Source organism: Leptinotarsa decemlineata, unplaced genomic scaffold (genome assembly GCF_025532065.1).
Source record: "Leptinotarsa decemlineata unplaced genomic scaffold, Ldec_3_MD MMD2_tig00026340_RagTag_RagTag, whole genome shotgun sequence".
Lineage (NCBI taxonomy): Eukaryota > Metazoa > Arthropoda > Insecta > Coleoptera > Chrysomelidae > Leptinotarsa > Leptinotarsa decemlineata.
The window spans coordinates 4,466,078-4,488,292 of NW_027412694.1; the positions used below are offsets into that span (position 1 = coordinate 4,466,078).

General features: G+C 34.3%; 1 protein-coding gene across 2 annotated transcripts in view; it reads right to left on the minus strand.

The window, feature by feature from the left end:
- LOC111517472 (uncharacterized protein CG3556) overlaps nucleotides 1-21,517 on the minus strand; it is a 96,407-nt gene extending 74,890 nt beyond the window's left edge. The window contains exon 1 of one of the 2 annotated variants that reach the window (XM_023173644.2): nucleotides 21,373-21,517. The gene's annotated coding sequence lies outside the window, so the exon portion shown is untranslated. Of the gene's footprint in view, nucleotides 1-21,255; nucleotides 21,275-21,372 lie in introns of those variants that run through there. The other variant, XM_074183461.1, reaches the window with a different exon arrangement.
- Nucleotides 21,518-22,215: the final 698 nt, after the last annotated feature.

Genomic DNA, 22,215 nt, shown 5'->3' on the forward strand with positions numbered 1-22,215 from the left:
AATTATTCAGTTCACGTCGAACTAAAAGTTGAATTTAAACTAAATGAAGCAGACGTCGAAACCTCTGGTACAATTGGAATTGATACTGAAACATAGATACAGTGCTTTTCTTTAATCCCCCCCTTATATTTCTTGAACGGGTCAACTCAACTGAAATTTGGGATAATGAAATTATTGCATGAATACTTTATTTTGTAGTGAAATTGAGATGGCGACTGCATCTGGGAAAGAAAATTAAATGGAAAGGGGGGTCTTGTGACACATCTTTTTAAAGCTCCTGACAAATGCTTCATAACCCTAGAGTATAATGTCAATATCTTCAACTATAGCAAAAAGACGGAACTTTTAATGATTCAATCAATCAATCAATCAATGTATTCAATTCACATATATATTCTTGTCTATAATAGATGTTAGTATATCTTCAATGATAATTACAGTAGATTAAAAAATAAAAAAATAAATAACTAACAATGAATAAGTGGTGGTGTTCAGTTCTTGGGAAACGCCTGAGCAAAGCTTGTGTTGCGTATTTTCCCAGATCTGAACACAATCATGAATGTGACAAAAAAACTATTCATTCCTTTCGGTAAGAAATGAACATTTATAAATATATATATATATATATATATATATATATATATATATATATATATATATATATATATATATGTGTATATCATATTATAATAAAAAAATAATAATAGAAAGCAATTGCCTGAATACATTGACATTTAACTACATAATATGAGGTAATAAGCTTGAGGTCAGTTCAGAAGATGCTCGAAATGGTTGCCTTGAACTTATTGACATATGAACAGCCTATCCGATATTTCATGCCGAACATTTTCGAACACAGTTACGTCAATATCTCTACAAATATTTACTATTCTCTGCCGTATATCCAATATTGAAGCAGGTTCAGTTTCGTACACCTTTTGCTTAAAATAGCCCCATAAAAAAGTGTCCAAAGGTGTCAAATCTGTCGAGCGGGCTGGCCATTCTGTAGGACATCGACGGCCAATCCAACGACCGGGAAAAGTAGTATACAAATAGTTTCTTACTTGTCTGGAGTAATGTGGTGGTGCTCCATCTTGTTGGAATACAATATCCATATCGAATTCATTAGGATTCGCTTCGACGATTTCAGTGATGAGAGGGTCAACAGTAGTTTCCAGCATATTCAAATACAGTTTCCCTGTTAAATTTTGATCAATAAATAGAGGCCCTACAATATGGTTTCCCAATATTCCTGCCCAAACGTTATTTTTTTCTGGATATTGGGTATGATTAATTAATTATTCGTTTCAACATTATATCTAGTATAGGCATTCTACGCAATCTTTAATGCCCTTTTGCATAAAAAAGTATTGATGTGCCTAGAAGATATTCTTGGAACAAAGATATCAATTTCTGATAATAGTACAGGACAATCCAATTTGCCATTCAATAGCTTATATAGAAATAAAATGCCTGATTTCATTTTTTTCAAGACTACAAAGTAAAATCTGCATTGCAGATCAGGGTAATAACCTTTTTTGGAGAATAAGTTCCGGTCATTCTAAAAGTAAGAAATTTTAAAAACTTCTTTTGGACTCTATCAATTGCTGATGTGTATTGATGGTATACGGGATTCTATATAATGGACCCATATTCTAGTTTTGACCTCACCAGACTGAAATACAGAGAGGTCAAGGTTAGCATATTATGAACATTTTTGCAGTTTCTTATTATGAAACCGTATGCGCGGTAAGTTGAATTTATATAGTGATTAATATGGTAGTTGAAAGTTAGTTGATGATCAGAATAGATTCCTAGATCCCTAATATTCTCAGCTCTTTCGAAAATAATGTTGTTGATGTGGTAAGGAAATTCTAGCGTATTAGGTTTTCTACTGAATGTAACAATTTGACATTTAGATATATTCAAATGGAGGCGATTTTTGAGACACCAATTTTGTAAAAGACCAATCTCCTTTTGCATAATGTTACAATCATCCAAACTGTATATAGATGTATACAGTTTCAAATCATCAGCAAATATTAATTCATTGCAAGTTATTGAGTTGCACAGATCATTAATAAATAGTAAAAACAATAAGGAACCAATATTGGATCCTTGCGGGACTCCGCCGCTGGTTGCTGAATAGACATCTGATGAAAAGCCGCGATAATATACGTATTAATAATATATTATATTAATATGTATATATATATATATATATATATATATATATATATATATATATATATATATATATATATATATATATATATATATATATATATATATATATATATATATATATTGGTATTATACTAAGGTATAATTCCAAAAGTAGACGATAAACTTCATTGAAACCCATGCAAGAAAGTTTACAAATTAGTTACTTATGACTGACTCTATCGAATGCTTTAGAGAAGTCTGTGTACACCACATCTACTTGCCCTCTACGGTCTAACGATTCACATAAATATTGATCAAGAACAGCTAAATTACTGATGGTGGATCTAGAGTTCACAAAACCATTTTGGTCATCAGATATTATATGTAGAGAGGATTGATAGATACGACTATACAGAATTGTTTCTAGAAGCTTGGAAAGGTTGTTTAGGATTGAAATAGGTCTATACTTATTGATTTAATTTCGTTCTTGAGCTTTATGTATTGGCAGTTTGGAGAATATGGTCGAAAATAATTGTAAATCAGAACTATTTCGGTTTCAAAGGTTTTGATTTTGAACTCGACGTACCTACTTCGAAAATAACTGGAAATTATTTTGTCACTTGAAACATTTGATGTAGTTGACCGGTACTTGATGGAATTCCATCATAAAGTAACAGAGTAACAGTTTATTGTGTGATTTTTAGTGAACAGTTCACGAAACCACAACACAACCACGGATCATAATGACCTCCTGAGGACGGTAGCTTGGTTAGCGAAACACGCGTCGAGAGACCGTAATATTTGTTCTGGTGTTGGGAAAGTGTTTTTTAATAGATTCATATTACGCCAGAGGTTCCAGTACGAACAATCATGTTCAATAATTATTATTTGTATCTATAATCAATTAATCATTCATTTGTACATTTATTAAAAATTGAATAATAATACAAACACTCATTTTAGTTCATAATATAAATAAATAATACATACTGTCAACTGACCTCAAATTCCACAAAAGTACTCAATGTAATATGTAAAAACCACGTTTATCATTTTTAATCCCAGCAAATTATTTTCAAATCAATGAATTGTTAATGAATATCAGTCACCACGATACATTATTTGGAAAAATATATATCAATGCATATTCATATATATATATATATATATATATATATATATATATTTTAATCGGGATGATACGAAACACGTGTTTAAAAACACTTGAATGAATATCGTGAATACAGTTTGTCAGTTCCCACGCACACATACGTAGATGTTTTTACTTTCACTGGTAACTTATTTTGAAAAACTGAAATGTACTAGCTAACTTCACAGACTTCCTCTACGACGGCGACCGAGGACGGTTGGGCCGATAACGACCATCCTCAAAGATGGCACGTGGATGTCGTGGTCGGAGTGGAGTCCAAAAGTGAGATGTTTTTTTCAAATAAAGTCAATTTCGAATAAATGTTCAAGTGAAAGATATTCTGAGAGGACTGGCGGCCCCCTACGCCAGTAATCAGGTTGTATATTGACGGGTTCGACGAGGTCGTCAGTGCGATAATAGACGTGTTTTTTGTGAAAGTCATATTGAGAGGATCGACGCCCCCCACCCCCAGTAAAAAAATGAAGTGTTTTTATATTAGAAAAAGTGAATGAGAAAATTGAGAGCGGCAGTATTGTCTATAGCAGGACAGCTTCTGTTCACTACGAACAAGAGGAGTCTGGCCATATGCGCTCGACTGAGAAGCAACAGCCATATAAATTAAAGAAGAAGAAGCTTACGTTCGGGTATCGGTTTATCGTGACGGTGTGCGTGCGCATCGTCAAAATTTGATCCCATTATTTTTTCCAAACGCACCAAAAAAAGTAAAACTTCAAAAATTCGACTGAAACATAAACTCAGTCTATTATTCATGTCTACTCAGTCTCATATCAAATAATCAAATGTAGGTCATATGAACGTTTATCCGAACTGTCATCGTGATATGAGGTCAGGTGACATGACTCAATGTTATGAAAGAAATGAGTGCTTCTTCTTATAATATTATTCAAAAAGGAGGTGATGGGGAGATATGACGAACTAATTGTCCTGGAACTCCGAAGCTCACCAGAAATTTATAGATTTCCGAATAAGTGAGGTTTTACATCAGTATATTTTCATATATTAAGTATAGTCGAAATGACTCGACCGATTTTTATGAAATATTTTGTGACTATTTAGTAGGTATGAGAGTAGGCCTTGACGTGTATTTCATGCAGCTAACTGATTAGTGTGTCTCTATCCAAAAATAATTTTTTAACTTTTTTTCTACAAAAATGTTTCTATATTGTTTTTTTGGTTTGGCATCATATTTGAATAACTATTGAAATTATTCATATGGCAGGACGTTTGCTGGGTCATCTAGATATCATCTGGATATCATTGAGTTTTTTATAAAAACTACCGAAAAAAAGTCTTATGTAAAATTATTCAATTTTTTATACTAGCCTTTGTTATCAGATTTCCTGCTCCTGCTCTGTTATGTTTGCCTTTCAGCAAAACTGAACAAAAATAAATCATATCGTCTTCATAATCTATGTTATATATTTGAAACAACGGCAAAAATTATACTCTAGGAATTATAATTATTGGCATTAACCTTGCGAAGGGATCTGCCTTCATTTCACTCCATAGAAATTCGGTGGAATATTATTTTCTTTAATCTGATTAGATTCACATGTAATACAATTTAGCTGCCAACCGAATTTCACTGTGGTAATCCGTATAAGTGATATGCAAACAAGGTTGCTGCTCTCGTTATTCTGAAATGCCAACAGTCATCCTCTTGAAACATGCAAAGCATACAGAATTTCCAAATTAGTCACCAAGAAAAAACCCCTGCATCATGCTGAAGTCAGTGTTTCATGAAAATTACTGAGTTTATGCGAAGATCAGCAGAATATCATTATAGTAAGAATCTGTGAAACTCAAGAGTTACAATTTATGAGTGGATAATGTTGTTCAGAAAGATTATAAATTGTTGGGAAAAAAAGTATTTGACTTTCTACTACCTCATCTTGATACAAAAAAATGTGAGAATCTTCCAAAGAAAGGAAATAAGTAGTCAATTTCAGAATACATGAAACTCTATACATGGAAGTGTAGATCACGTGAAGAAGTAAGTTTCAGACACAAAATGGAAGAAAAAGCTCTCCTGAAACAGCTACTTTCAAATAAACATTGAAATATACGAAAGATTTTTTTTTTCTGAACAAATACTTTTATATGAACACTGAATTATATAGAAGACACTTTTCTCTGCTCAGTTTGTATTCCAAACATTCGTTATATAATAAAATCAGATATCATTCACAGGAGTTCTACACTAAATTAATGGTAAAAAATTGCACTCACATGGAACACTGTCATTTTTACTGGTAGACATCGTTGTTTCATTAATGAATTGTATGTAGCTGTTTCAGGAGGTATTTTTCTTCCATTTTGTGTCTGAAAGTTACTTCTTTGCGTGATTTACACATCAATGTATAGATTCACTTATTTGTAAATTGAATACTTCCTTCCTTTCTTTGGAAGATTCCTACATTTTTTTGTATCAAGATGGAGTAGTAGAAAGTCAAAATCTTTCTTTTCCAAAAAATTAGTCAGTCCTAAAAATATAACCCTTTCTATTTAAATTACATTAAGTTATGTCTAAAGCCAAAAACTTTCTTTCTTCACCTGGGAGCAAACTTGTAACTACCCAATCTCGTGAACAAAGTCACAATCACATGTACCAACACTCTAACAGAGACCAGAATCAGCGTCTTGGCTAATTTTGCAATATATATTAATAATACAACTTGATTAACTATATTGAATCTGTGTTATATTCAATGTAGAATAAAGGTAATATATTAATTTGTATGCAAATTTCAAATCAAAACCGTATTTTGTGAGCTCCTAAACTTGTTGACATGACAATTTTTCAAGCAACATCATGTGTAATTAAAAATAATAATAAAACCTATTTCATATCGAGCATTTTTTAATCTATTTTTCATCTATGGGAGGAGGGTAAAACATTTCGTTACATAACGCGTAACGGCGCCAGTCTGTCTGGCTTCTCTTTCTTCGCACTCTAAGTAACCCACTGCGCTAGCCGCATTCCGGACATTCGGGCACATTTTTCTTCCTCAACTTTAAATTTACTTTCAAAACAAAAACACGCATCTGCTCTATGACTCTAAAAAGCTAACCAGCAAACACCACAGACCAGGGTATATGGTCTGTGGCAAACACGTAATATCCTTTCATTATGTGAAACGTGACTAGAAAATGATGATACTAATGTTTTGTATGTACATTATTAGTACCTATCATTATTCAATCCTATAAAAAAAGTAACAATTGGCTCAATATTGGCTATGATATACGTACATGCACAAAATGATCAATGAAAGATTATCGTTCAGTTTTTTTTTATTTGTTCATTCTGAGACGGACAGGTCAGCTAGTATACAGTGCATTCCATTTAAAACGAGCCACCCTGAACAACTTTTGGTACAATGATTTGCAGGAAAAATAAAAAACACGTCAACCATAGTATACAGGGGAACACATTTGGACATATTCACATTTGATGCTACTTCCCCTATCGCATCCCCAGAGCATGTCACCAATTTTTTTTAATGTTTGTTTCCCATTATCAGATGATCCATGATGAGCAGAGTTTAACAAAGTATAAAACATATAGTCTGAAGCTTATGGTTTGGGAGCTACAAATCATTTGAGTTGAAAACACAAATAATTTGTAGCTCCCAACGAGTCACCCTAAATAACTTTTGGAAGAGTGATTTTCAGGAGAAATAAAAAAACACCTCAACAGGGGGACACAATTTAACATATTCAGATTTGATTTAACTTTCCCTATCGCACCCCCAAAGCATGTCACCATTTTTTTTAAATGGATCAATTGTTTTGCATGTTCCATGATGAACAACAAAGTAGAATACATTATGGTCTGGAGGTCATGTTTGGAAGTTGAAATTTTTTTGAGCTGAAAACGATTCACCCTGAATGAACTTCTGTACAATCTGTTACCTAGGTTTAAGATGTGTTTTTGTGAAGTATACTTCAAAAAAGTCTTATTTTAGCTAGTTGAGTTTGAATTCGATATTCTGTTCATTTTGTATTTGTCTCATTCTACGATAACCATTACCTACCAGGTGAAGTTACAATTGGTGTTTCTGTTTTTTTTAAGTCTTGAGAAGCAATGGTTTGTTTATATGCTTTGAGAACGGATGGAAATGGTGAGTTTGTACTACCAGAATGGAAATAGTGCTAGAGTTGCTACCCGTATGTTCAATGATAATCATCCATGAAGAAATGTACGACACAAATACGTTTCGGAATTATTGAACAAATTTATGGAAATTGGATCTGTTAACAATAAAAAGCATAACCGTTCAGGAGTTGTCAACGATGAAGCTATTTGTATCTACTGTAGTTTTAGGGCACGTTGGACTAATGGAAAATTCGCAAGTTAATTCGAGAATCGGGAATCAATCGTACAAATCTTTTCAGGATCCTTCATAAGTACAAATTTTATCCATATGATATTAGACTAGTTCATGAATTAAACGAAGATGATTTCGATATATATATCAAGTTTTGTGAATGTCTCACCGAACGGGTCAACTTGCATCAGAATTTCTTCTATAAAATTTGCTTTTCGGATGGATGTACGTTTAGTTTGAATGGAGAGATGAATCGGCAAAATTGGAGTGATGCGAATCCTCATTTATACCATCAAGTTCATACCCAATGATCTCAAAAACTGAATGTTTGAGCAGGAATTTTAGGTGACCACATCATAGAACCTTTTTTATCGATGATAATTTGACTAGTGACAAATATTCGGATATGTTAGAGAATCGAATAGTACCGTGCATCAATAGGGTAACTGAGGAGGATATAAATTTATCCGAAAACGAAATAGTTTTTCAGCAGGATGGTGTACCTCCTCATTATGCAGCTCCAGTGCGACCATTTTTAGATGATCATTTTCCTGGTCCTGTAGATTTCTTTCTATGGGGGCACTTGAAGTTTGAAGTGTATGAGATATAATATATTAGAAGTATTGAGAGAGAATATCATGAGGCATTGCAGATAAATAACTCCCGAGATTCTCAACCATGTGAGGGCAGCAATGGAAGCTCGTTTGTGCCATTGTATGTAAGTTGGTGGAAAGGTTTTTGAACATTTACTATAGAAATTTTTTTCCGTCTCATTGTCCAGTCATCAGCTTTTGATTCAAGAATTAACAAGAACTCCCTTTTTCTGATTTATTGCTATCATATTTGTCTCTACAACGAATATTTCAAAATGTGGTGTAATTGTTGACCTGTTTTTTTGTCCTGCAAATCATTGTTTCAAAAGTTATTCAGGGTGGCTCGTTTTTCAACTCGAATTATTTGTAGCTTCCGAACCATAAGATTCAGACCATATATTTTACACTTTGTTGAAATCTGCTCATCATGGAGCATCTGATAATACGAAACAATATAGGATGATCCATTTAAAAAAATTGGTGACATGTTTTGGGAGTGCGATAGGGGAAGTAATTTCAAATGTGAATATATCAAAATGTGTCCCCCTGTATACTATTGGTGACGTGTTTTTCAATTTGTCCTGAAAATCATTGCACCAAGAGTTATTGAGGGTGGCTCGTTTTAAATGGAATGCACTGTATAATAAACAAATGCATGTTTCGAAATGAATTTTTGTGATTTCTGTTAGAGTGTTTACATAAGGTTTAGAATTTTGCCGACTAGATGGAATTATTACTTTAACGGATGTTTCTCATGTGCAATCGAGCCACTTTGAAGTCAGTCGTACTTTGGATTTTTCCTGCACTGATGATGATTAATATCCCGAAACCAGTTTATAAGTGATCACTCAGTTTTCTTTCTGTCAGATATCAATGTTCATGGTGGCATCTGTAAAAGAAAAACTGTTCAAATCTGGTTTTTCCGTTAACCAGCTGTCGCACCCCTACGAACGACAACCCTCAGAAGTCGAAACTTGTGCGGGGATTAACGAGGTCTTACCTTTCAACGTGTGATTCCTAACACGGGTTGGATCGTTCAGAGTAGGGCTTGAACCACCGACCAAGACGGCAGTCAATTCGAGTGAGTGAACAAAGCACCCACGCCGAACCGCTTGGCTACCGACCGACCAAGAACCAAGAAAGTAGTTGTTTTCCAGTAGGCATTTTCCAGATCCTATTGCATAGGAAATTAAGTGACTGTTTGGAAGTTTCATTTCAAAATATTCATTTTTCTCAATACGTGTTTACATCTTAATACGTGTGTACAGTCATCAGAGTTATTTTAATTTCTGTAAGATTAATGGTACATGGGATGATTTTTTTACTTGAGGTTTTGTTTACGGAATGGATCAGTTACTATAATCTGTTCTTCTAAGCAACAGAGTGCTTCAAAACAGTATCATGCATAGTTCACGTGATCTTCCAGACAAAGCTGCTTGTACATAGCTGCACTAATGAACGACCGATGTTTTTGAACTTTAAAATGCCGTATATGTACATACCACAGGCGTTGGAACGTAACTGACCACTCCTACACTGTAAAAATGAATTTCGCCAGCCGATTGCAGTTGAATCTAGCCAGCGTAAGGAGGCTTGTTTAATTTACCCAATAGATGTAAATATGCGTGGTGATCATGTTTTGGATAGATAAGTACTATTCTGATCATTCCAATATTGATTTCAATTTGAGAGCCACCGGTAGACAGCTGTGAGCATCGTCTGTGAGCATCGTCAGTACCGGGCAGGCGGTCTTCGATTGAACACAAAATGTGAACAATCAAGAAAAGTACTTGATAAAAATAACTGTGTAAACGCAAGCGAGACATAAGTGGAACTACCCCGAGTCAACTTTTCATGTCAGTGTTGGTGGTTTGACCAATGAATCGACAACTGCGGTAGCAGAAATTTGGGAAACTATCCTGGAATGCCATCGGAAAACGAAGCTGAAACAGCTGTCTACCGGTGGCTCTCAAATTGAAATCAATATGGGAATGATCAGAATAGTACTTATCTATATTTCCAATTGAAACGTCTTTTACCAATAATTTAATGGGTTTTTAGATATTTCAAGAGAGCTAATTATGATTTTTCTTCTTCATTTATAGGCAAAAATTATAAATTCCAGCTACTGATTAATGAGACTCCTTGAATGTGTATATTTCGCAGTAATTTTTCAGGGTGATCTTTTCAGTTTGGCCTTTGTTATACTTGAGAAGTTTCATTAGTGATTTATATTTATTCATTATTTCAGATTATGAGAGGTTGAAAAACTCAGAATACATCACGGAGTAGAATATCAATAATTAATCTGAATTCAGGGAAAAAACTAGAAAAAAACTACTAAAAAATAACACAAATTGAAGAAGTATTGGAACTGCGAATTTACAGGTACAGCTCCATATACAGGTCTATATATTTGTTGAATTAGTTAGAATGTCCAGTCACCTTTTGTTACAAATTCGTAACTCATCGACGGTAGAACTGAGAAGTATTTAGACTTCTGTAGACTAGCGTTTTTCAATTGAGATATTGTTCGACTTCTTGAAAATAATATATAGGATATCAATATTACGACATTATAGTAAAATTGGAATAATTATCAAATACATACGTTACATTTGATTTGCTTCTATAGAAAAGATATGTCAAATTGAAATATCCACAAAATTATTATAGGAAAACAATTTTAAGCTGCCTTTTCTCGACCACTCCGTTGAAAGTACCACGCTATCAATTTTTTAATTTTTTTGTTTTTTAGATCTTTTTGACGATTCGTTACAAAAAAAAATATGTGGTGTCAGACAACAGTTCAATATGATATATTCAGATTTATTGGAAACATGAGTTATATATGGTGAGGTTCAATTCAAAATTTGTTAATAAGTAAGAATATTTGGAAAATGAAAAAAGAAATGAGAAAATATATTAATTTAAATTTTTTAAAAGAATGTTCGAAGTGATATGGAGTTTCAAAACCACTATATGAGTTGCAGTTAACACATTTTTTTATGCGTTGATTTTCATCAACGAATGTATCGCTTGTTTTTGGTAATTTATATGAAAAATCGTACCTATCAATTCATCTGAAAAATTCATATTTGAAACTATTTTTTTTGCTTCTGAGAAAATTCATTCTTAGTACTTAACTGAATGGCTGTTCAATCCATGAATGGGATGGGATTTCATACTATTGAGATCATGATAAAATGAAAATATGACAGTTGCAGTATCAAAACAAAAGTGGTTTTTGGTATCGAACAAGTAATTTTTTGTGTAGAAAATCAGAGGCTTTCGATTTTATTTCACACCTGTTTTCCATCACAATTTTCATTTCTTCTCAGAATATGAAAGAAGAAATACCCCAAAAAGTGAGTTTCTGGTGTTTTGAGATGATATGCACTATTGAAAAATATTAAATTATCTTCCCTGCATTACACGAATTTTATACATTTGGATTTCAAGTTTGGAGCGGTGTTTACCATCCCCTGTGAAAACAATTTTAGTTCACATCGCACGAGAAAAAAGTTAGAGGGTCAAAAATAATTTAGTGAAATTTTGATTTTTTATATTTAGGGAAAACCACTTAGGAAAATGCACTGAAGGTATTCTTCTATGTCTTTGACAACGAATAAAAAAAATAATGAAATATACGAGTAGTGTCTCTTTTCCAATACCTAAGGTAGGTCACATCTAATTTCATCAATACGGAAGTGGCGAATATTTTTCGACTATAACCTCGCCCCAATTGATAAGATCATGAAGTGAAGAAGTTTCGTTATATTTCATCAGTAATAATTCTAACTTGAACACGTGAAACACTATGTGTGTCTGATTGAAGATATAAAAATTTGAAGTTCTATTGATAATTATGTCACCTAACTTCAGCTGAAAGATATAATATACGGAGAAATAGATGTGCACAAATTCATTCTATTAAGGGGTGTATAGTTTTTTTGTTTTGTAATTCGTATATCGTATTATGTATCGTCATGCTATAATAATGCTATAAACACCTATGTATGTATGAAATTATGTAGAGTTTATTCATTTTGTTTTGGTTATATTTTGAGGTAACAATAGAGTTATTGAACAAAAAATAAAAAATAAAGTGTAAAAAAAATTATTAAAGAAATAATATGAAAATAAAAATGAAAAATTAAGAAATTCTAAGCTACGTTATTTCACGACGTTTCGATTGTTGGTATCTACAATCATCTCGGGTGATGACTGGACTGATTCCTCCGAGAGATGACTATTTATGGGTCGTTCGAGTACTTTCACTTATCCCCGTTTTCCATTTTTCACTGGTTCAGTGGGAGATGACCGTTTGGCGGGAGTTGGCCATTTTACGCTTGATGATGGGTTTCCATATGTCGCGTATCTCTGCGCTAGCTTAGCTGAATACGTTGTTGGACAACATGGTCTGCTATTCCTGATTTGCTGGTTTTCCCTCGCTGTGTGTGTTTCTTATGCTCGGCAATGCGAACATTTAATGAGCTCTTAGTTTCACCAATATAGAATTTTCCGTACTTACAGGGTATCCGGTAAATGCAATTCTTGGAATTGCAGTCCGCGTTTGGTGGCCTGGTTTTCGGGAGGATAGTATTACCGGATCTGAAGCAGGTTCTGATGTTGTAGCAGCCTCACGAAAACCAGGTCACCAAACGCGGACTGCGATTCCAATAATTGCATTTACCGGATACCCTGTGAGTGCGGAACATCCTATATTGGTGAAACTAAGAGGCCTGGGAATGTTCGCATTGCCGAGCATAAGAAACACACACAGCGAGGAAAAACCAGCAAATTGGAAATAGCAGATCATGTTTGGACCCATCAACACAACATCGAGTGGTCCCAAGCTGAGATCATACACAGAGAGGAACATTGGTTTAGGAGAAAATTCAAGGAAGCCGCTTACATGTTGTCCAACAACGTATTCAGCCAAGCCAGCGTAGAGATACGCAACATATGGAAACCCATCATCAAGCGTAAAATGGCCAACTCTCGCCAAACGATCATCTCCCACTGATCCAGTGAAGCGGAAAAAATGGAAAGCGGGGATAAGTGAAAGTACTCGAACGACCCATAAATAGTCATCTCTTGGAGGAATCAGTCCAGTCATCACCCGAAGACGATTGTAGATACCAACAACTATTTTTTATTCAATCGTTCTATTGTTACTTGTATTTCATTTCACTATTCTTTAATTTCAAGTTATTTTTGCTTAATATAATTGTTATTTTCAACTATTAATTTTTAATTCTCCTTTTCTAGTTGTTTCAGGGATTTCAAATAATTCTATATATTAGACAATGGAAGTCCGAACTAGTGAAATTCATCATGAAACATTGTCAATCACCGTCAAACAAATATCAAAATGATGATATCCAACTGAAACAAACCTAAATAAAACAGAAATTTCAAACCCCGAGAAATACAAGAACTTAATTCAGAATTAATATGTAAATAGATTGATGGTTAAACATTTTTGAATAGAAACTTACAAGCTCTAAAAATAAAGAAATAAATTGAATCAACTTGTGATGTACTGTTTGGAACCTTTGGTGTAGTAATGAATATTACTGGAGTTTTTTCCCAACACCAAACCGTAATTTTCAATACCTAGACACGTGGTGTTTCGATCACCAAGTGATCATCTTCAAGAGGAAAATTAAATCAAACAGTGTAATCTTGAATTGAAAGGGTTATATTTTTAGGAGTGATTAATTTTTGAGAAAGAAGGTTTTTGACTTTCTACTACTCTATCTTGATACAAAAAATGTGGGAATCTTCCAAAGGAAGGAAGTAATCGAAACATCGGTTTCTACCAGTGAGGATGACAGTGCTCCATGTAAGTGCAATTTTTCACCATTCATTTAAACTAGAACTCCTTTGGATTATATTTGATTTTATTCCATAACGAATGTTTGGAATACCAAGTGGGTGTAGAAAAGTATCTTCTATATAATTCAGTGTTCATATTCTTTCTTTCGAAAGATTTTTTTTCTTTCGTGTAATTCAATGCTTGTATAGAAGTAGCTGTTTCAGGAGGGCTTTCTTCCAGTTTGTGTCTGAAAGTTGCTTTTTTTGCATGATCTACACATCCATGTATAGAGTTACTTATTTTCAAATTGATTACTTCCTTTCTTGGAAGATTCCCACATTTTTTGTATCAAGATGAAGTAGTAGAAAGACAAAAACTTTCTTTCCCAAGTTTAATCTTCTTCTTGAAGATGATCACTTGCTGATCGAAACACGTGTCGAGGTGTAAAAATAATGGTTTGGTGTTGGAATAAAACTCCAGTAATATGTCATGAAAGATCATCACAAAATTCACCTATTTTATGAAAAAAAAAATATTTTTTTCGAATTATCTACCTATGTCAAGATCAAGATATATATATATATATATATATATATATATATATATATATATATATATATATATATATATATATATATTTATATATACAGGGCTTTTCATGATGAGCGTTAATTAGCCGTTTCTGACAAACTATTTAACGGATCAACCTGAAAATTTCACAGTACCTATGCATAAATCAATATGACCTACAAGCCTAAAATATTTCAGACGAAGCGGCTTTGTCGCTTCTACTATAAAGTAGCGGCTTCTTTGATTTTTCAAATGGAACACCCCGTATATAATATCATATGATTCATTATCACTTTGTCAACAAATTCATATACTATTTCCCTATACCTATCTATTACTGTTTAGAAGATATAAATTAATTTCGATATTTTTTTACCAAACGTCTTTAAATTCTATTTAATGCGCCATTGTTGCATGTCAGGTCCCTATAACATTTGTTCGAGTAACACCAAACTACACTTAACTCTTCGAAATTGGTGTGGCAGCCATCTAGTTTTCTTATTGAAACCTTTCACTCGATATTCTAATTTATATTATGGGGGTGTTTAGTTTTTGGCGAAGCGCCATATTGGATTAGGATTGATTTCATTTAATTTTTTGTATTTTTTTCGTATTCTTCCATTTGATAACCATTATTGTTATTTTCCAAATGATTAATTAATTAGCTAGCCCTTCAAATTGAACCCATATCATGGGGGTGTATAAGAAAACTGTTTTTCCGTTAACCAGCTGTCGCACCCCTACGAACGACAATCCTCAGAAGTAGAAACTTGTGCGATATAAGGATTAACGAGGTCTAACATTTTAACGTGTGATTCCTAACACAAACACGGCAGTCAATTCGATTGAGTAAACAATGCTCCCACGTCGAACCGCCTGGCTAGTCCCCTACATTGGATTCAGAGTGAAGTTATGCTATTATCTGTATTCTTCTCAGCAAAACCTTTTACTTGATAGCCATATGCATGAAAAAACTAGTCCGCCATTCTAGGCGGTCCGTCATATTGGATTAGAAGAGACGTCATGTTTTTTCGTATTTTTTAAAAGAAATTCTCTCATTTGATACACATATCATGGGGATGTATGAAAAAACTAGTTCATCATCTTGGGCGGTCCGCCATATTGAATGTGAAATAGCATCACTGAGCTAATAATCAAACATTGTCATCCAAATGGAATGTGTATGCAAAATTTGAGCTCGATCGGTTGGAAGTAACTGCTTCGAAATTCTGTTGCAAGATTCAGTGTTATATAATTGAGAGACATTGTTTTTTGTTTTATCTGAGTTTATCTGTTGAATATTTGATGGTTATCAATTTTGATAGTAATTTTTTTTTGGTTGCGCCCAATTCTTGGGGCTCCGTTCACGAGATGGAGCTGTTACTAGTTAACAATCTTTCTCGTAGACGAAGGTTTCATGCACGCAGTTGAGCCGAGCCGTCCCTGAATTCATCAAGTACTAGGCACTTTGATGTTTGGCTCGGATCTTTTCTGTACTGATGAGAGGTACTTCGAAACCGGTCGATAGGTCATCTACTCGAAATTCCATAATAGTAGTCACTAAATTTTCAGAAATATAATTGCTTCGAAACGAAATTATTGTTTTCTGGTAAGTTCTATATTGGAAGGATATTCCTTTTTTTGAATGATTCTATATATCTCATCATCTAAATGCTCATAGGATAACGGACAACCTGTTTTATTAATTGAAGAAACTTCCTGCTAATGTATTCAACAGTATCAATATTATATTGTTGAATAAATGTTGAAAATTTGAATTATATTCGGCGACAAAAATCTATGAATGGCAACGTTGCGTACACAGAAATGTTTGTGGGCGAAAAAAAAGGACGGCAGATTAAATTTGCCGTAAGATATGCCGAGAGATATGAATATTGGCCCATCAGCTGACCGCGTTTAGGTTAACATTCATGAGCGTAACATTCGTTGAATAATAGGTAGAGCAAATATTAATTTTTTTCTTTGATCTAATTTTATAATTCAGTTACGAAGATTTAGGTATATTTCAACACTGATGACAGTTTTGGAATTACTGTTATAAAAACTCTAAAACTGAAAACACCCCTTTCAATAATATAGTTGTTAATGATATTTTTATATAATACCTACCCTAGATAAACTGAAAGATAAATAATACACTTTGTGTAGATTTAATCCATTCCTAAGAAGTCATAATATGGTCGACGTCACAATATTAGGTACCTTCATTTCTAGGAGAAAACCCGTGGGTTGTGCTACCTATCGGACGCGTCCCCAGGTAGCGGATAGGGGAACGGACAGGGGACTGAAGGCCCTGTCCGGGAAGCCAATGTGGCCTTATGGACGGGGTTGCCGGGCTCCTGGTCAGTGGCAGAAATAAGTAGGGTACCTTTGCAAAACATGTCACCGTGGAAGTTAAGGTGTAAGGAATCGTGCCGACAGCTGAATGGCCCAGGGTGATATACGGTTACGAACGATTCCCTTGGGGAACTGGGTGAAACCTCATTGTAATCAGCCTACCTCTGGTAATGCGGGGCTCTACCAGTGGTTACCAACTCTTCCTTTGCTAGTCGTGGGAACACACGTGAATGAAATAAACACAAAAACAGAAACAACAAAAACGAAAACCAATCCTGATGCTGGACAGAAGTGCTCTCCTCAATCTAAGGCGGTGACTGGGGATGAACAGTAATGTCCTCCCCAATCTGTCGCTTGGAATGATGCTGGACATAGCAGATCACCTTGATGTAATACAAAGGCCAAGACGTAAGCGCATTTGCGGCGCCGAGGCCAAAAGAGAAAGAGAGCGAAGGAGGCAGAAGTGGCAGCAACTATAAGTTCAAGTTCCTCCTCCCCCACTCCACCTCCAACAGCAAGGACATTTCCTGCGGCGGGCGCCAAAAGCACTGCCTTGAATAAAAGCAGGGAACGGCTGCCCCTGCAGGATAGCTCCCTCACTTGTGCACCTCCACGAAGGGAACCCCAAGAAGGATGAAAAAGCCGCGCGACGACAGTAATGTCACTGCACCTTCCAAAACCTTCGCGGAAGCCACCGTGAGACACCTCAAGGTTGCCAAAGAGAGTGTGTGTTCGGCGAGTCTTGGCCTACACCTGCCAATATGAAGAAGATGTCTCCTAGTGACCTGTTCACCTTCCTGGAAAAAACAGGATGAACGATGACCTAGTAGGACAACTCCTCGGGAGGATGTACAATGGGTCACATGTGGCCTAAGTACTGTGGGTCTACACTCATCCTCCCTACTCTACAGATACAGATAGAGATTCTAGAAAAAAAATTACCAGTAAATAAAAAAGAAATTTCAACAGGTGAGAGTAAGAAACATATCAGTGTAAATCAGTTCAGTTTTGTGCTATATGAACTGTCAGCAATATGAAAAGTCAAAGTAAACGCTGACGTCCAAATTTATCTGAAGGAGAAAAAACTATTATATAAAATGTGTATTGTGGGCTCCGTGAACGGAATGAAAATATGTTGCATAACGATGTAGTTTATCTGTGTAGTTATTCAACTGAAGTGTCGACAAGAAGCATTCACAGAATTATTGAAACATTCAAAGAAAATTAAGGTAAATGTGATAATGTATCTGAAAACATTTAGGTTGAAAAAAAAACAAGAAATTCAGCTTGATGATTGCACCAAATATGCTATTTGTAGAAAATTCAATTTGTTATTTTTCGGAAATGATATCCTCACCTCAAAAAAGACGCAGTCCAAAAAAGTTCCGAAGAATCGATGCCCAAAATACCACGACATGTTTTATTGCGCACATTGAAGCAAATGAACATAGAAAGAGAAAAAATTGTTTTGTGGCGGAGAAATCACTTGAAAAAAACCGAGAGGATCGTCTTGAAGGAAGGAAAAAACTTATCTTGCTATACTTAGTCAGTACTTATTCAGTATCTATTTTGCATTTTATCGCCATTTTTTCAGAAATGGAGAAATATATTAGAGTTTCACAGAGAAGATCATTTTCTGCAGAAGCTTTGATACATCTTTGGATGCAATTTTGAATGATGTTCCTTAAATCAAGTGGCGGAAGCATTCAGAATACATGAAGCAATTTCGAGACGGAAAGTCAAACTTGAAAATTTAACAAAGAGAATCAAATCTTTGTCGCTTTGGTAGAGCACTATTGTTTCCGCCACCTCGAAAAAAGGAGATGTGTATTATGATTGTGTTCATTTTCTAGTGTCACTTCAATAGAACTGAGAATATTATTATTTAGTTATGTTGGAGATATTGAAATCGAACACAATTTTAACAAAAAGAAACAAATTTCGTACAAGGACTGTTTTCAAGGTTTCATTATAGAGACATCTCCAAATTTCTTTGAGAAAATCTGAAGCTATAAACATCAATAGGATAACAGATTTTAACAAAATTAAAGACACTGTCATTTTTAAAATTTGAAGAGAGTACAAGTAAAATTTTAATTTCTCCTATATAGATCAGACCGGTATATATATCTACTGGACTTGACTTGGACTTGAAGGAATGCAGTATCACCTCTTCATGGAACGAGTTTCAGCTTCAGAAAAATGTACCAAGCGGTGCAATTTACACCTGCACAGATGATTAATGGAGAATCGAATCTGTATATTAGTGTAAGAAAATGATCCACAAATTGCAACCCCTTGATGTATCATTTTCTTCTGCTTTGAAAAATTCGTATTGTCGCCATTGCAATTCCTTTTTGAAATCGAAGATCAGAAACTGAGAGTTTGTAAAAAAAATTACGCCATATGAGGTGACCAAGATTTTAAAGTGAGCAAATGTTAAGGTGGCAAATATTTCAAAAGCAATTTCTGGTCTTGAAGCGTGTAGTATTTTCCCATTCAACTGGGAATTTGACCAATGCTAGCTTGGAAGGAGACGTTTTTCCTGAACCAGCACCCCAGCAAGCACTTCCGCTGATGAAAACTTCACCTATAGAATAATCAAAATCACCAACGGTCTCCTCAATGTCACAGAACTCTCACAAAACATAATGTGATAAACGAAAGTCTATATATCTATCTTGCATTCATTTCTACGTTTTTTATATCCAATAGAGAAAGAAAAGAAAATTATGGTCGCGAGAAGCAATATTCAGAAATATTAACAAACACTACTCTCAAAGCATTCTTCGAAAAGAAATAATAATAAAGAAAACAACAGAAAGTCGGAAAAGGTATACAGGAATGGTGATGAGGATGCAGCTGCAAAGGTGACTGGATAGAATGGAAAAACCGTATTGAAAAAAGCTATTCAAAAAGTTTTTGGAGGATAGCAATACTCAAGGAAGTGAAATTGACGGCGAAGGTCTTTGCAATAACAATGAGTTGAATGCTTAAGCAACGAGGGACAAAAATACCAAAACGTGAATACAACCTTTTGACTGTTTGTATTAACCTCTTTGAATGATGACTCATATAATTTAGAGATACAGTGTTCATATACATATCAGAGGAAATTGCAGTCTTATTAATTGGAGACCAATTCGTTGCTGTTTTGTACAGCTTCTTGAACTTTATCTTTCTTATGGACACCACTTTATGTAATGTGGAGACAGGCTTACTCTAAAACTGAGTAACTTAAGTGTTTCTTATTATTGTATGGCTTTTTGTATCCTCAGATTCTGAGGTTCAATCAATTTTTGGTTTTCCTGATGTAGAACTCGTAGCATTCATATAGTATTTATAAACCATAGTTCCTTGTATGACTATGTGCATTAATTGGCCTAATATTCATGCAATTTTATGACTATTCGGAATACAATGCGGATGCGCAAGCTTCATGAGAAAAATAACATTCAACAAGGAGATACAAGCAAGTGATGAAGAATGAGTCGGAATTAATATCCGCTCATCGAAGTCAAAATGTTAGCTTCAATCAGCCTTTTGGAGTCGGGAGTATTTTGATATTAAAATGACAATGAAAAAACTAATCACGACCTTTTGTAAAAAACTTTTGTTCAGGATTAGATGCTGAGAACTGGGAGTATGAAAAAATACGAATTAGTTTGAGTGAAATGTAGAAAGAGCAACTACTCGAAAACTTGCTCCACTAATAAAATCGGATTCTTCTAAGCTATCGAGAATACGTTAGACAGTGAATTATTACATTTATAATTTGACTACAAAAAATTTATAGCAGAATTTAGTTTTGAATAAGTAGAATTTTCAAATTCACTTGTTTCAAGTTATGAAAATACAGTTGAGATTATCAAAAATAGTTAATTTTAATGCATTTGATCCACGCTTTCTTCCAAGAAAACGATGTAAGAAATATAATAATATATTAAATAAAAATTACATATTTCAATGTGGTATAACAACAGGTTTGAACCATGACTTGGAAATATGAAATGATTATAGTCAGTGAGTTGAAATTATGAAAATTTTCAATGACAAACAACTAGTGTTCTATGTCAATTCACAATTTCATTATCAGGATACTGAAACATATGAATCATTCCGATCAATATAACTAGTTTGGGACAACCTGGTACTAACAAGAGTAAATATTGGCAGTGAATTACGAATGAACCCTCAAAACTGAACTGCGTGCGAAAATCCCAAATTCTATTCAATACCTACCCCGAAATTAAGCGTTGAATTTAGAACAAAGTACACCGATGTTCCTCAGAACAATGCAAAGCTCGCATTATCCAACAAAACCAAGCTCATTATAGTGTTAAGACAATTATTACTTACAGTGCACGGCTAACTACGATGTTTTCTAATGAACTGCGTAACTGGCGTGGTTGAAGTAGACTGGAAAACAGATGAAAGGCAAGCGCCACCTAGATTCAAGTGATTTCCAGGATCATATCGATTTTCCGAGTCCATTCATTTCGGCATGTAGACTCAACGACTACTACTACTGCATGAACGGACAGTGCGAGGGGTTGTGGGGTGAAAAATACAGCTCGCGGTGAGTTTTCAATTTAATAATATCGAATACTTCATGGTATTCTACACACCATTCAAAAAAGGACTGAATGCGTTTTCAATTAGGTGTTACAGCAAATAATTGATTACGGCGGAGGCCGGCAAACCAGTAAAATAAATCAACTGGTAGGCTTTATATCACTAGTGGCTAGTATTTTGAAAATGAAATGTTGTTCATTTGTTCTTCAGAATTTTTATGAAGAAGGTGTCAAAAATATTTTGCAATAGTTTTTCAAGTTCATATGTGATCTGTATCGAGCCAACTAATAGGACGTTCAGGATTTATTTTTTATTATTTCAAACCCTCTATGCCTTTATGTTTTTTATTTGAACTCGTATTCAATTTTTTATTATGAAGAATTCTCAAAGACGTACTTGATTCGAAAACAAATTTAGTTTTTCCAAGTTATCATAGGTTCCTTAGTTGAAAACTGATTAGGAGTTTCAAAAAATATATTAAGCACTTCTCATCGACAGAATTTATTCGAAAACGTTCTTTCAAATCGTCATATACGGAATATTTTCTGAATTTAAAATTATATACAAGATGTATCACTTTGACTATAACCGCATCCGTATTTGTTAAGTTTCAATTCGTATTCAGAA